The sequence below is a fragment of the Nannospalax galili genome, unplaced genomic scaffold (assembly GCF_000622305.1).
Source record: "Nannospalax galili isolate Female #2095 unplaced genomic scaffold, S.galili_v1.0 scaffold286, whole genome shotgun sequence".
NCBI classification, from domain to species: Eukaryota; Metazoa; Chordata; class Mammalia; order Rodentia; family Spalacidae; genus Nannospalax; species Nannospalax galili.
Genome location: NW_008359442.1, coordinates 6,457,577 through 6,468,056, shown reverse-complemented (window position 1 = coordinate 6,468,056; position 10,480 = coordinate 6,457,577). Strand labels below are relative to the sequence as shown.

Here is a 10,480-nt window from a genome sequence, read left to right as displayed (position 1 = left end):
AGATTTTTACTGAGATCCACCTAAGGTCGAAGCTTGTTATGATTCCATACATAGTCTGTTTCACGGAGTTGCTTCTGAACACTAACAAGGGAGTTTTCAGTCCCTAACCTCATCAGTACAACCTAAATTTCTACAATAGTATTAGTTTTTCTAGAATCACAGGTATGTAAGAACCGTGCTTCTGAGAAGCTCTAGGGCTTGTTCAGAAAAAGCAAAGTAGGATAGGTACCTGGTGATAACACACATGTATTTAAAGGTAGCAAAGGACACTACTCAGATCTCTGTTCCCAAACTTGGCTATTTATTTATTTTTTACAGAAAAATTCATTTTTAATGCAACTAACACTTAGATGTTTGAACATGTGTCTTTAATCTCTATATATCTAATTATTACTAGTCACAGTTGGTTACTTTCTGAGATCCTTGGCACCTGAGCATGGATATAAAGTTATTTAGGAAGATAAATATTAAAAATAATAGTAAAGAAAAAGTTAAAATTAAAGATAAAATAAAATATAAAGTTTAAAAAAAACCTTTCACTTTGATCAACTCAGGTTTTTTGTTGTTGTTGTTTGTTTGTTTGTTTGAGACAGGGTCTTCTGGTAGTTCCAGATTACCTGGAACTTGACCAGACTGACCTTGATCTCACAGAGATCTGCCTGCCTCTGCCTTCTGAGACAAATAACACCCAGCATCAGTTTTTTGTTTGTTTTTTTTAAGACTTCATTGTGTGTGTGTGTGTGTGTGTGTGTGTGTGAGTGCATACCACATGTGTGCAGGTGCTCAGGGTGGCCAGAAGAGGGGTGGGGATTCCTGGAGCTGGAGCTACAGGTGGTTGTGTACAGTTGGACATGGGTGTTGGGAGCTGAACCCTAGTGTTCTGGGAGAGCAGGAACTCTCTTGACCAGTTAATCATCTCTCTAGCCCTTAACTCATTTTTCTACCATTTGCTTGTATTTTTATTGAATTGTTAATAACTGACTAAAATGGAAAATGCAAGGGGCAAGGGGAATGTGAGAGCCAGAAGAGAGGGAGAAGGGCTGCAAAGTGTCACCTTCTGAGCATGTCATGGCCATGACAGTCTTGAACTCACAGCACAAGCCACATAAACCAGACTTTCCTAAGAGTCAGCTCTGGGTGGAGGAAGGCTGTTCACTTTTTCCTGTTCTATTGGCAACTAACAGATTATGGGAAGGGGAGGGGATAGTATCTCATTGTATACCCACTGAATAGCCCACCAGAATCTAATGGATATTAACAAACCCAGAGTCACACAGACAGCCCAATCAAACCGTGTTGGACATAAAACAAAACAAGTACTGGTAAGAATGAGAAAGAGATTTGTAAGGAAGAAAGGGGTCTGGCTGGGGTAGAAGGGAAATAAGAGAGGTTTGGGGAGAGTAATCTGATGTATTACGTATACATATGAGATTGTCAAAGAGCAAAATTTATTAATTAAAAGAGCAAATACATATGCCATGTTTTAAAATCAGCATCTTTTCATAACATAAATATTTTGAGATCCATCTTCCATCTTTAATTCCACATTTTACTTTTCATTTCTGAAAACATATGTAATTTTTCCCTCTTATCTGAACCAATATTCTATATTATTTTATTTTATTATATGTGAACTTTCCAACGATATCTGTGTTTCTTTGGGAGGGGGTGAGAACACAGTCTGCCACTATGAAAAATTATGCAGTCAAGTTTCCCGCATTTGGGGAAACTGCAGGGATCAGCACATCTGGAGCGTAATTGGGAAAACCACCTTTGTGATCATGGTATCTCCCCTGCCAGGTAAATGTAATGATCTCTATTTTTTACTGTAAATAGCAAAGTGGTTGTTATTAATAGCAATTAACTGTTATTTTTATTTACCAAAATTTAATAGCAATTAAGTGTTATTTTCCTTTACCAAAATTTTACTATCAAATGTCTGTCTCTCTTGATTAGAACATGAATAGCCATTACTATTAATATGGGAAGATGTGGTTCTCCTTTTTATTTTTCCAATACAGTAAAATGCCTATAAGAATATTTCAAGGAAGACCTAATTTTCCACAAATAGCTCAGATGATGGATTTCTATAGTTACTATTGTGAACGAATCAAAACCAAATAAATTTAGTTGGTTTTATGTCCGTAGCTTTTAGATTTCTCTCTTGCCAATTGAACATCACTATAAATCTAACAGCAGGAATAGATAAGTGTCACAAGTTCTCTGTATAGTAATTCGAAAATTAGCACAGTGGAAACACTAGCCTTATATCTTCCCCCAGCTAATCAATGGTGTCTTATACACTTTAGTAATAATATAAGAAGGGAGATTTGTGGTTAAACAGCATTTTCTTGCCTGGCTTATGCTCTCTGCTGGGCAGATGTAGTGTAGCTACAAAGAGAGGATGAAATGGCAACCAGCAAGAGTGCACGATTCATGTGATATCAAAATATTGTTGATTGCTAGATTTCTTTCTCAGTAGACTGCACTGTTTATTTTTTTAAAGATTTATTTTTTTATTTCTGTGTGTCATTTATTTCTGTATGTGTGCCACATGCATGCCCACAGAAGCCAGAAAAGAGTTTCTAATTCCCAGGATCTGGTATTATAGGCAGTTGTGAGCCCTATTCAATGTGGCGCTGGGAATTGAATTCAGGTCCTTTGGAAGAGCAGCATGTGGTCTTATCCACTGAGTTATCTCTTCAACTCTTCATTTTAAACACTAAATCCATCAAGTCTACATTAACATGTTTGATTAAAGCAGCACAACATCCCATTGATGGTTTCTGAATAATAATGATGTACTTTGTACCTGGTAAGAAAGTGGATCGGGAAGGAAAAATCGCAAATCTCTAAATGCTCCTCAAAGCCAATCTGAAAACGTATCTGTGTATCTCTCTATACACATATGTATGTCCATATTTATATCTATGTCATCTGTAGCTACAAATGAGGAGAGATGTAAATAGATACTTTTATGGATTTTGTTTGTAGCTTAAAAATAAATTGTAAAGAAATTGAACGTTTAAATTAGCATCCCTAGTTAGTGGTGTTGTTTTGGGAGGATTTAGGAAGTGTGTCTTTGCTGGAGGAAATTTGTCCCTGGGAGCTGGCTTTGAGAGTTCTTAAGCCTTGCCAAACTTCCAGTCACTGTCTGCTCCCTGTACCTGCTTGAAGATGTGATCATTGAGCTTTCTGCTCAGGCCACCTCCCACCACATCATTATAGACTCTTACTCCTGTAACTTTAAGCTCAAAAAAAAGTTTTTCTTCTGTAAGTTGACTTGGTCATGGTGTTTATCTCAGCAACAGGAAAGTTGCTAATACAGAGTTATCAAAATAGTAATATGGAAGTGATCAATAAGCATATGGGAAACATATTTAACATATTTAGCCATCAGGGAAATGGAAATTAAAACTACACCGAGATTCCATTTCACCTCAATTGCAATGACTGTCATTAAGAAAACAAATGCTGGTGAGGATGTGCAGAAAAAAGAAGTTTCCTGCAACAACTGTGGAAATCAATTTAAAAGTTCTTTTGTTTTATTTTTAAAACTTATTTATTGCTGGGCGTGGTGGCACATGCCTTTAGTACCAGCACTCGGGAGGCAGAGGCAGGTGGATCTCTGTGAGTTCAAGGCCAGCCTGGTTCATAGTGAGTTCCAGGACAGCTGGGGCTCCAGGGAGATCCTGTCTCAAAAAAAAAATTATTTATTTAATATCCACATGATTAGGAGAAGAATTTCATTGCAGCCTTAACATATTCAATAGCAATTTCCAGAGAAGGATACATCTCTTTCAAAATTGGTTTTAAATTTTTAGATTCACAGTTGAATTAATACAATATTGAACTCAGTATAAACCCTGTAAGACATAAAACTGAATGAGGTTTTAACCTTTAAAAAAGATCAGAAGTTCTTTTAAAAAATTCCTCAAATGCCTGGCATGGTGGCACACACCTTTAGTCCCAGCACTTGGAAGGCAGAGACAGGTGAATCTTTGTGAGTTCAAGGCCAGCCTGGTCTACATAGTGAATTCCAGGTCAACTGGGACTACAGGGAGACCCTGTCTCAAAACGACCAACCAACCAACCAACCAACCAACCAACCAACAAACAAAATACCAAAACCAGTTCCCTAAAATAGAACCACCAGATGACCAGGCATACCAATTCTTGGAATATACCCAAAGTCAGCACACCACAAAGGTACCCACACATCCATGTTTATTGCCACGCTATTCACAATAGACAAGTTATATATATATAAATTGGAGTTTATTCAATCATAAAGAATGATGTAATTATGTCACTCACAGAGAAATAGAACTAGAGACCATCATGTTAAGCTAAGAACCCAGATCTGGAAAGACAAATATGAAAATTTCATTTACTTATAGAGTTTAGATTCAAACACACACACACACACACACACACACGCACACACACACACATCACACACACCTATGCTCTCAAAGGTGAAAGTGGACAAGAGTGTCTAAAGGGAGAAGTGGAGATGGACAGCCAGCTAACGGGTACAGAGTCAGAATGAGAGCAGAAGAGGGACTAGGGACTGTGTGGGGAGGGGGCAGGGGAGGGCAATGAGAAATGGACATGAGGAAAGTACACAGATGGATACATACATGTGAAAATGTCTTCATGAATCCCACTGATCTTCAGGCTACCAAAAAAATAAAATAATAAACATCAAAAATAAATAAATAATAGATAAATAAATAATAAATAAATAAAACCCAGTTTAACATTTTCCATTGGCACCCAAAACTACTGATCTCCCATCCCAATTTGAGTAAATATTTATTGAGCAAGAATTTTAAGTTCTCATGAAATTAAATTTTCCTCTCAGTTTAATTAAGAACCAGTTTCAAATTCAGGGCATTTGGGCAGAAGGAGCTGTGAATGAAGGATATTAGGGTGGAATTCTAATGTGGGAAGTTGGGCCAAAATTGGTGCTTCATTTTAATTATAGTCATCACACATATAAAAAAGTTTTCTTTCACACAGGAGCAGTTTCATAGACTATTCCAGTTTTACTTTTCTCATGTTAAATTACAACAGGGCTCTTGAATAGGTTTTGTGCCTTGTCTATTTGGCAGTCTGGTGAAACACATGAATCCTTTCCCAGAATAAAGTTATAGAAACCACAAAATATATAAGACTATAATAAAACCAATTATATTTGAATATAACTTATTTTTAAAATATAAATTTGAGATATAGTTCAATATATACTTCTTTATTAATATTTAAAAATGCTCTAGGATTGGTTATAATCAAAATTGTAATTTTAAAGTAGTGAGGAGTGTACATTGTGTTTTGAAATATCTGCATCAACAATATATGAGTTATTTTTATTCATGATACCACAGTAGGGCCAACTAATCTTACTGTAATTTGTTGCCTTCATTTTTTATAAAAGGAAATAGAAAATTTCTATGTAAGAGTAATTAGTAAAGATGCAATATTTATCTTATTTATATTCACAGTCTCCTTAAATGCTGTTAATAAATCTCTGGTTACAAATCCCTTATTTATGCAAAGCTATTATTAATAAGTTTTTGGATATTTTACATTCTGAGGTGTGCTAGCCCTGTTCCAGAAAATACACACATTAAACAGTATCTTGATCAGTCTTTACAGCAATTTTTAAAAGTAAGAATTTAAAGGATCACAGATAAGCAAACTGAAGATAAAGCTAAATATATAAAAATAAATAGTTTATAGAAGTAGAAGGTAGTGAAAGACAGTTTATATAGTAAAATTAAGGGTCAAATTATTGAATTAAAATAGCAAAATCATTAATCACTGTACTTGACAATGGAAACATATGGAAACATTTTTCTTGCTCTACTTTACAGAATACATGTATGCAAATAAAGTTTTTATTGAAAAATCAGAACTAGAACTCGGGTCTTTAGAATTTTATTTTGCTGTTTTTTCCAAAATGAACAAAGAAATGCACACACACACACACACGCACACACACACACACACGCACACACACAATCACCATCTGGTAATTGCTGCAATTCAAGAAAATGTTCTTTCTAAATAGTCCTGTGACAGAGTGCCAATCCTCTGAAAACTGCCACATTAGAAAGGGATTTTCTCAGGAGATCATAGAAGTCATTCCCCAATGAGAAGCCAATGATGAGTAGAATCATCTCCATCTGCTAACTGAAGCCAGTGCTTAGCAAGATTGCACAACCTGTGCTAAAGCTGCATCAGCAGTAAAACGCTCGTTTCTGAGAATCAAGTTCACTCTACTTAACTACATGTGGTTTTGAATAGAATCCACTAAAACTGTGGAATGGAAGACATCATCTAGATATCATCTGGCTCTCAAGACTGATTTTACATCCAAAGCTCTTGAGCTAGTACTGCTAATATTAATTAACTGATTAGCATGTGACTAACGCAGATGAGCACAGGAGGTCAGAACACTCAGTTCAACAAAGTCTTAGAAGTGTTAGCCCATGAACACCTGTGAAGGTGATTGATATTTGCCATCAAGAAACTGCGGCATTTTGTCCCAGGTCTTGAGAGTTACTAACCCTCATTGAGAATCGACAGACATCTGAAAGCTGGACATGAACAACAAAATTTTGAATGATTCATCTTAAGAATTTTGATATAAACTTGCAAGTATTCAGAGTCACTGAAGGAAATGATAAAAATTCTTATAATTAAATTTCTAGTAACAGGATAGAAGAGCCCATGGGAAAAGAGATGATGATGTGTATCAGAGAACATTTAGAAATGAATTTAAAAAATAATATATGAGGGGCTGGAGAGACGGCTCAGTGTTTAAGAGCACTGACTGTTCTTGCAGAAGACCCAGGTTTGAATCCCATCAACCACATGGCAGCTAACAACCATCTGTAACTCCAGTTCCACGGGATCTGATGCCCTCTTCTGTCCTCCATGGGCACTGCATGACATGGGTGTGCTTATGTGCAGGCAAAACACTCATACACATAATATAAAAATAAATATATTAATTAAAAAATAAAAATAGTTATTCAGAAATATCATATCTCCTAGAAAATTCTTCTAGAATAAAATTTACAAGATTAAAACCACTCTAGAAACAGAAGCTTTATGCACAGAAACGGTTGCATGTGGGGTAGAAAGAAGATGGTGGCCAGAGAACATCAACAGCACCTGTGAATGTTGGTGAGTCATGATAACAATTCCTAAAACAGGAAATGAAGTGCAGGGGGATAGGGAAGTCATGTGATTATTTCATTAGTAACATTTTGAAGTTCCCATGAAAGATCTTTGTAATGGGTCCTGAAGAATTATTGAAAACTGGTTTTAGACATCAAAGAAGGTACTAAAATCAGTAATATGGTGATTTGGACACCATAGTCACATGAACAAAAAGAAAAAGTCTAAGAATGGATAAGATTGCAGGGGTGGGGAGCAGAGAAGAAGTAGACCTCCATATGAAAGTATAGGCATGCCCCAGACAGAAGGAGGGAAAACAATGAACGCACTGAATTAGCACAGAAAAGATGTTAACTAAATATTAAACTGCCAAATGAATATTTGGAAACTAAGGAAGATAGAACGAGAGATAAAAGGGAAAAATGTTGTTTTGCAAAAGAATGAAGGATGAAATGTGGCTTAAGACATAGCCAAACACAAGCAATTTTGTAGAAATGATCTCTAAGAAACTGGATGATTTGGACAATTTGGGGTCATTAACTTGTCTTTATGGTCAGTTTGAGGGGCCAGAACAAGATTGTTGTTATTTTGAGGCATTAGTACAAGATAAAAATTAGACATGGGTCTGGAGTGATGGCTGAGGGTTTAAACAGCATTGGCTGCTCTTGCAGAAGACCTGGGTTCAATTCACAGCACCCACATGGTGGTTAAGAGCTGTCTGTAACTCCCATTCCAAAGGATCCAATGCCTACTTCTGACCTCCAAGCATATTGCACAACACAGGTGCATTTACATACATGAAGGAGTGCCCTTAGACAAAAAAAATAAAAATAATAATAAAATATTAAAAAAGAAATTAGATAAGAAAATCTACACTTAATATTTAAGAATGATTTCTAGTTAAGATAAAACTATGATACTTGACTAAGAAGCAAGTTTATGATTTTTGTTTCAGGATGTAGAAAAATTAATAATCTACTTGACCTTTTGGACCAGCAATAGAGATAAAGAGAATAAGGAATGTGTAAAGTAATTAGGCTGTATCCCGGGGGAGAAAAGAAGTCTATACTTAAGAGCAAACATATAAGGTTCATATGTGGAAAAGCATGCAGTGTTTATGGACAAAGCAATGTTCTGAGCCCTTTTTCTGTTCCCTTGGGATAGGCTAACTGGCTCTTTAACAATGCTAAGTGATGATGTCATGCTCTTCCAGTGGAGCAACCTACATCAAACTGGGAAAACAGCTGGTTGGGTCCTGGCATGTGGCTGTCTATGTCTGAAACTGTAGAACAGTGAGGCAGTGCTGACAGACATTATTTACTTATTTATTTATTTATTTATTTATTTATTTATTTATTTTTATATTTATGTGTGTGTACATATATATGTATATGTATTTTTACATATTTATCTACATATTTTTGAGCAAAGGTCTGTAGCTCAGGCTAATCTTGAATTTGATGTGTAGATCAGGATGACCTTGACCTTGTAATCCTCCTGCTTCTACCTCCCAAATGCTGGGATTTCAGGCATTTGTTACTACACCCAGTTTTTAAGCAGTGCTGGGGATCAAACCCAGAGCCTTGTGCATACTAGGTCGGTACTCTTCCAATTTAACTGATTTGATTTAGTTTGGTTGTAGATGTCATGCCAGTGTGGAAAATCATGTCAGACAAGTGCTATATTAATAGATCTGGTTTCTCTTGATCATTCCTACTCAGTTCCTGGAAGTCAAAAATTGTCATTCAATATATACAGACCAAGAGCTATGCTCTCAAAAGCACTTGTTTTTTGAAGGTTCAGTTACCATAAAGTAAAAGATATTTACAAGTTTATACAGCCACCGTGTGAGATATTTATGAACATTATTTTTAAATTTCCATATTGCTTTTATTCAGATATATTTATGAAGTTAATATAATTCTTCATTTCAAAACTGATCTATGGTGCTCAAGGACTATTGAAGTCACCAAAAATGAGTCTGAGGAAGAGAAGGTAGTCAAGGGAAAAAGTAAATAGAATTTAGGGGAATGGGTAAAAAAGTAAAGCTACACTTCAGAGGGGAAAAAAAGTGTTAAATGCGTAAATAGAAAACAACTATCAAAGCAATAGGAAAGAATCAACTCAGATGGGGAGTGTAGTGTTGCTTCCTGAGCAAAGTACTTTGGCAAGCAGGAGTCTGTACACTGTCTGCCCACTGATACAATGCTTTCTTTGTATTAGAAGTGTATTAGTAATTTATATACCACCCACCAAAACCAAGTCCCTCAATTCAGACATCCTACGCATTTTGGGGAGGACTGTTCATTCTGTCTTCCAATGGTTGGGGTTTTAATGAGATGGCTAAGCTTGGTCCTCACTGCTCAAGTCCTGACAAACACAGGCCCTTGGTTCCCCTGCTTTCCTTATTCACGGGAGATGGACATCTGAGTCACACGTCACAGGTTCTTCCCAGTAATCCTCTCACTTTCCAAGTTTTCTTTGAAGAAGAGATCAGGACTCTGGACCTCATTGTGGAAAGGTAGGAGGGAGAGTTGCCTTCGTCCCATGTATCAGTCACAGCAGTCTGTTAGAGATAAACAACATATGAAAGGGAGCTGCGGAAAAGATAGAATCACACTGATGTCTAAAGTTTTCAGTTTCTTTTGTTCCTACAAATTGAGCTTCAGCTTTTAAAACAATCTAAATACACTTTGCTACTTAATTATTTTGAGTTGAGGAGTTTTCTGTTTTTAATAACTGAAAATCAATACTGTTTATTTTTAATTGAGTTTCATTTAGTTTGCTGGATCCTATGAAAGATAAATAATTAATTCATCAAGCTCTGATTCTGTATTGATGATAATTAGGGCACAGTAAAAGTTAAATATTTGTCGTGGTGTATATAGTTTTCAAAATTAAAAACAACGAATAAAATTGTACAAACAGTATTTTACCTAGAAGAATAAAATTGTACAAACAGCATTTTACCTAGAAGAACAAGTTATTTGCAGGTAGTTTGTATTAAAAATGTGCAATTACAAGTCATGTTTGGTGTTTTACTTCAATGTATTTCAGTAAACACCTACATGGAAATCAGCTTGCATTTTTGCTAGGAGGTATTTGACAATAAAAATTCATTTTATTATTGTTGCATAAATGAATACATTTTTATATTTAAATCATTATACTCTACTCATTGTGCTTACATTTCTGTTGATGAACACACAGACCAAAGTGGATATTCTTCCAAAAGAGATACTTCAAATCTCATGTGTTTTGGGATTATATCTTTCCATGTAGGTGTTTA

The 10,480-nt window shown here is 35.8% G+C and overlaps 1 pseudogene; it reads right to left on the bottom strand.

The window, feature by feature from the left end:
• Positions 1-1,659: 1,659 nt before the first annotated feature.
• LOC115068460 lies at positions 1,660-1,808 on the bottom strand (annotated as a pseudogene).
• Between the last annotated feature and the right edge of the window lie 8,672 nt (positions 1,809-10,480).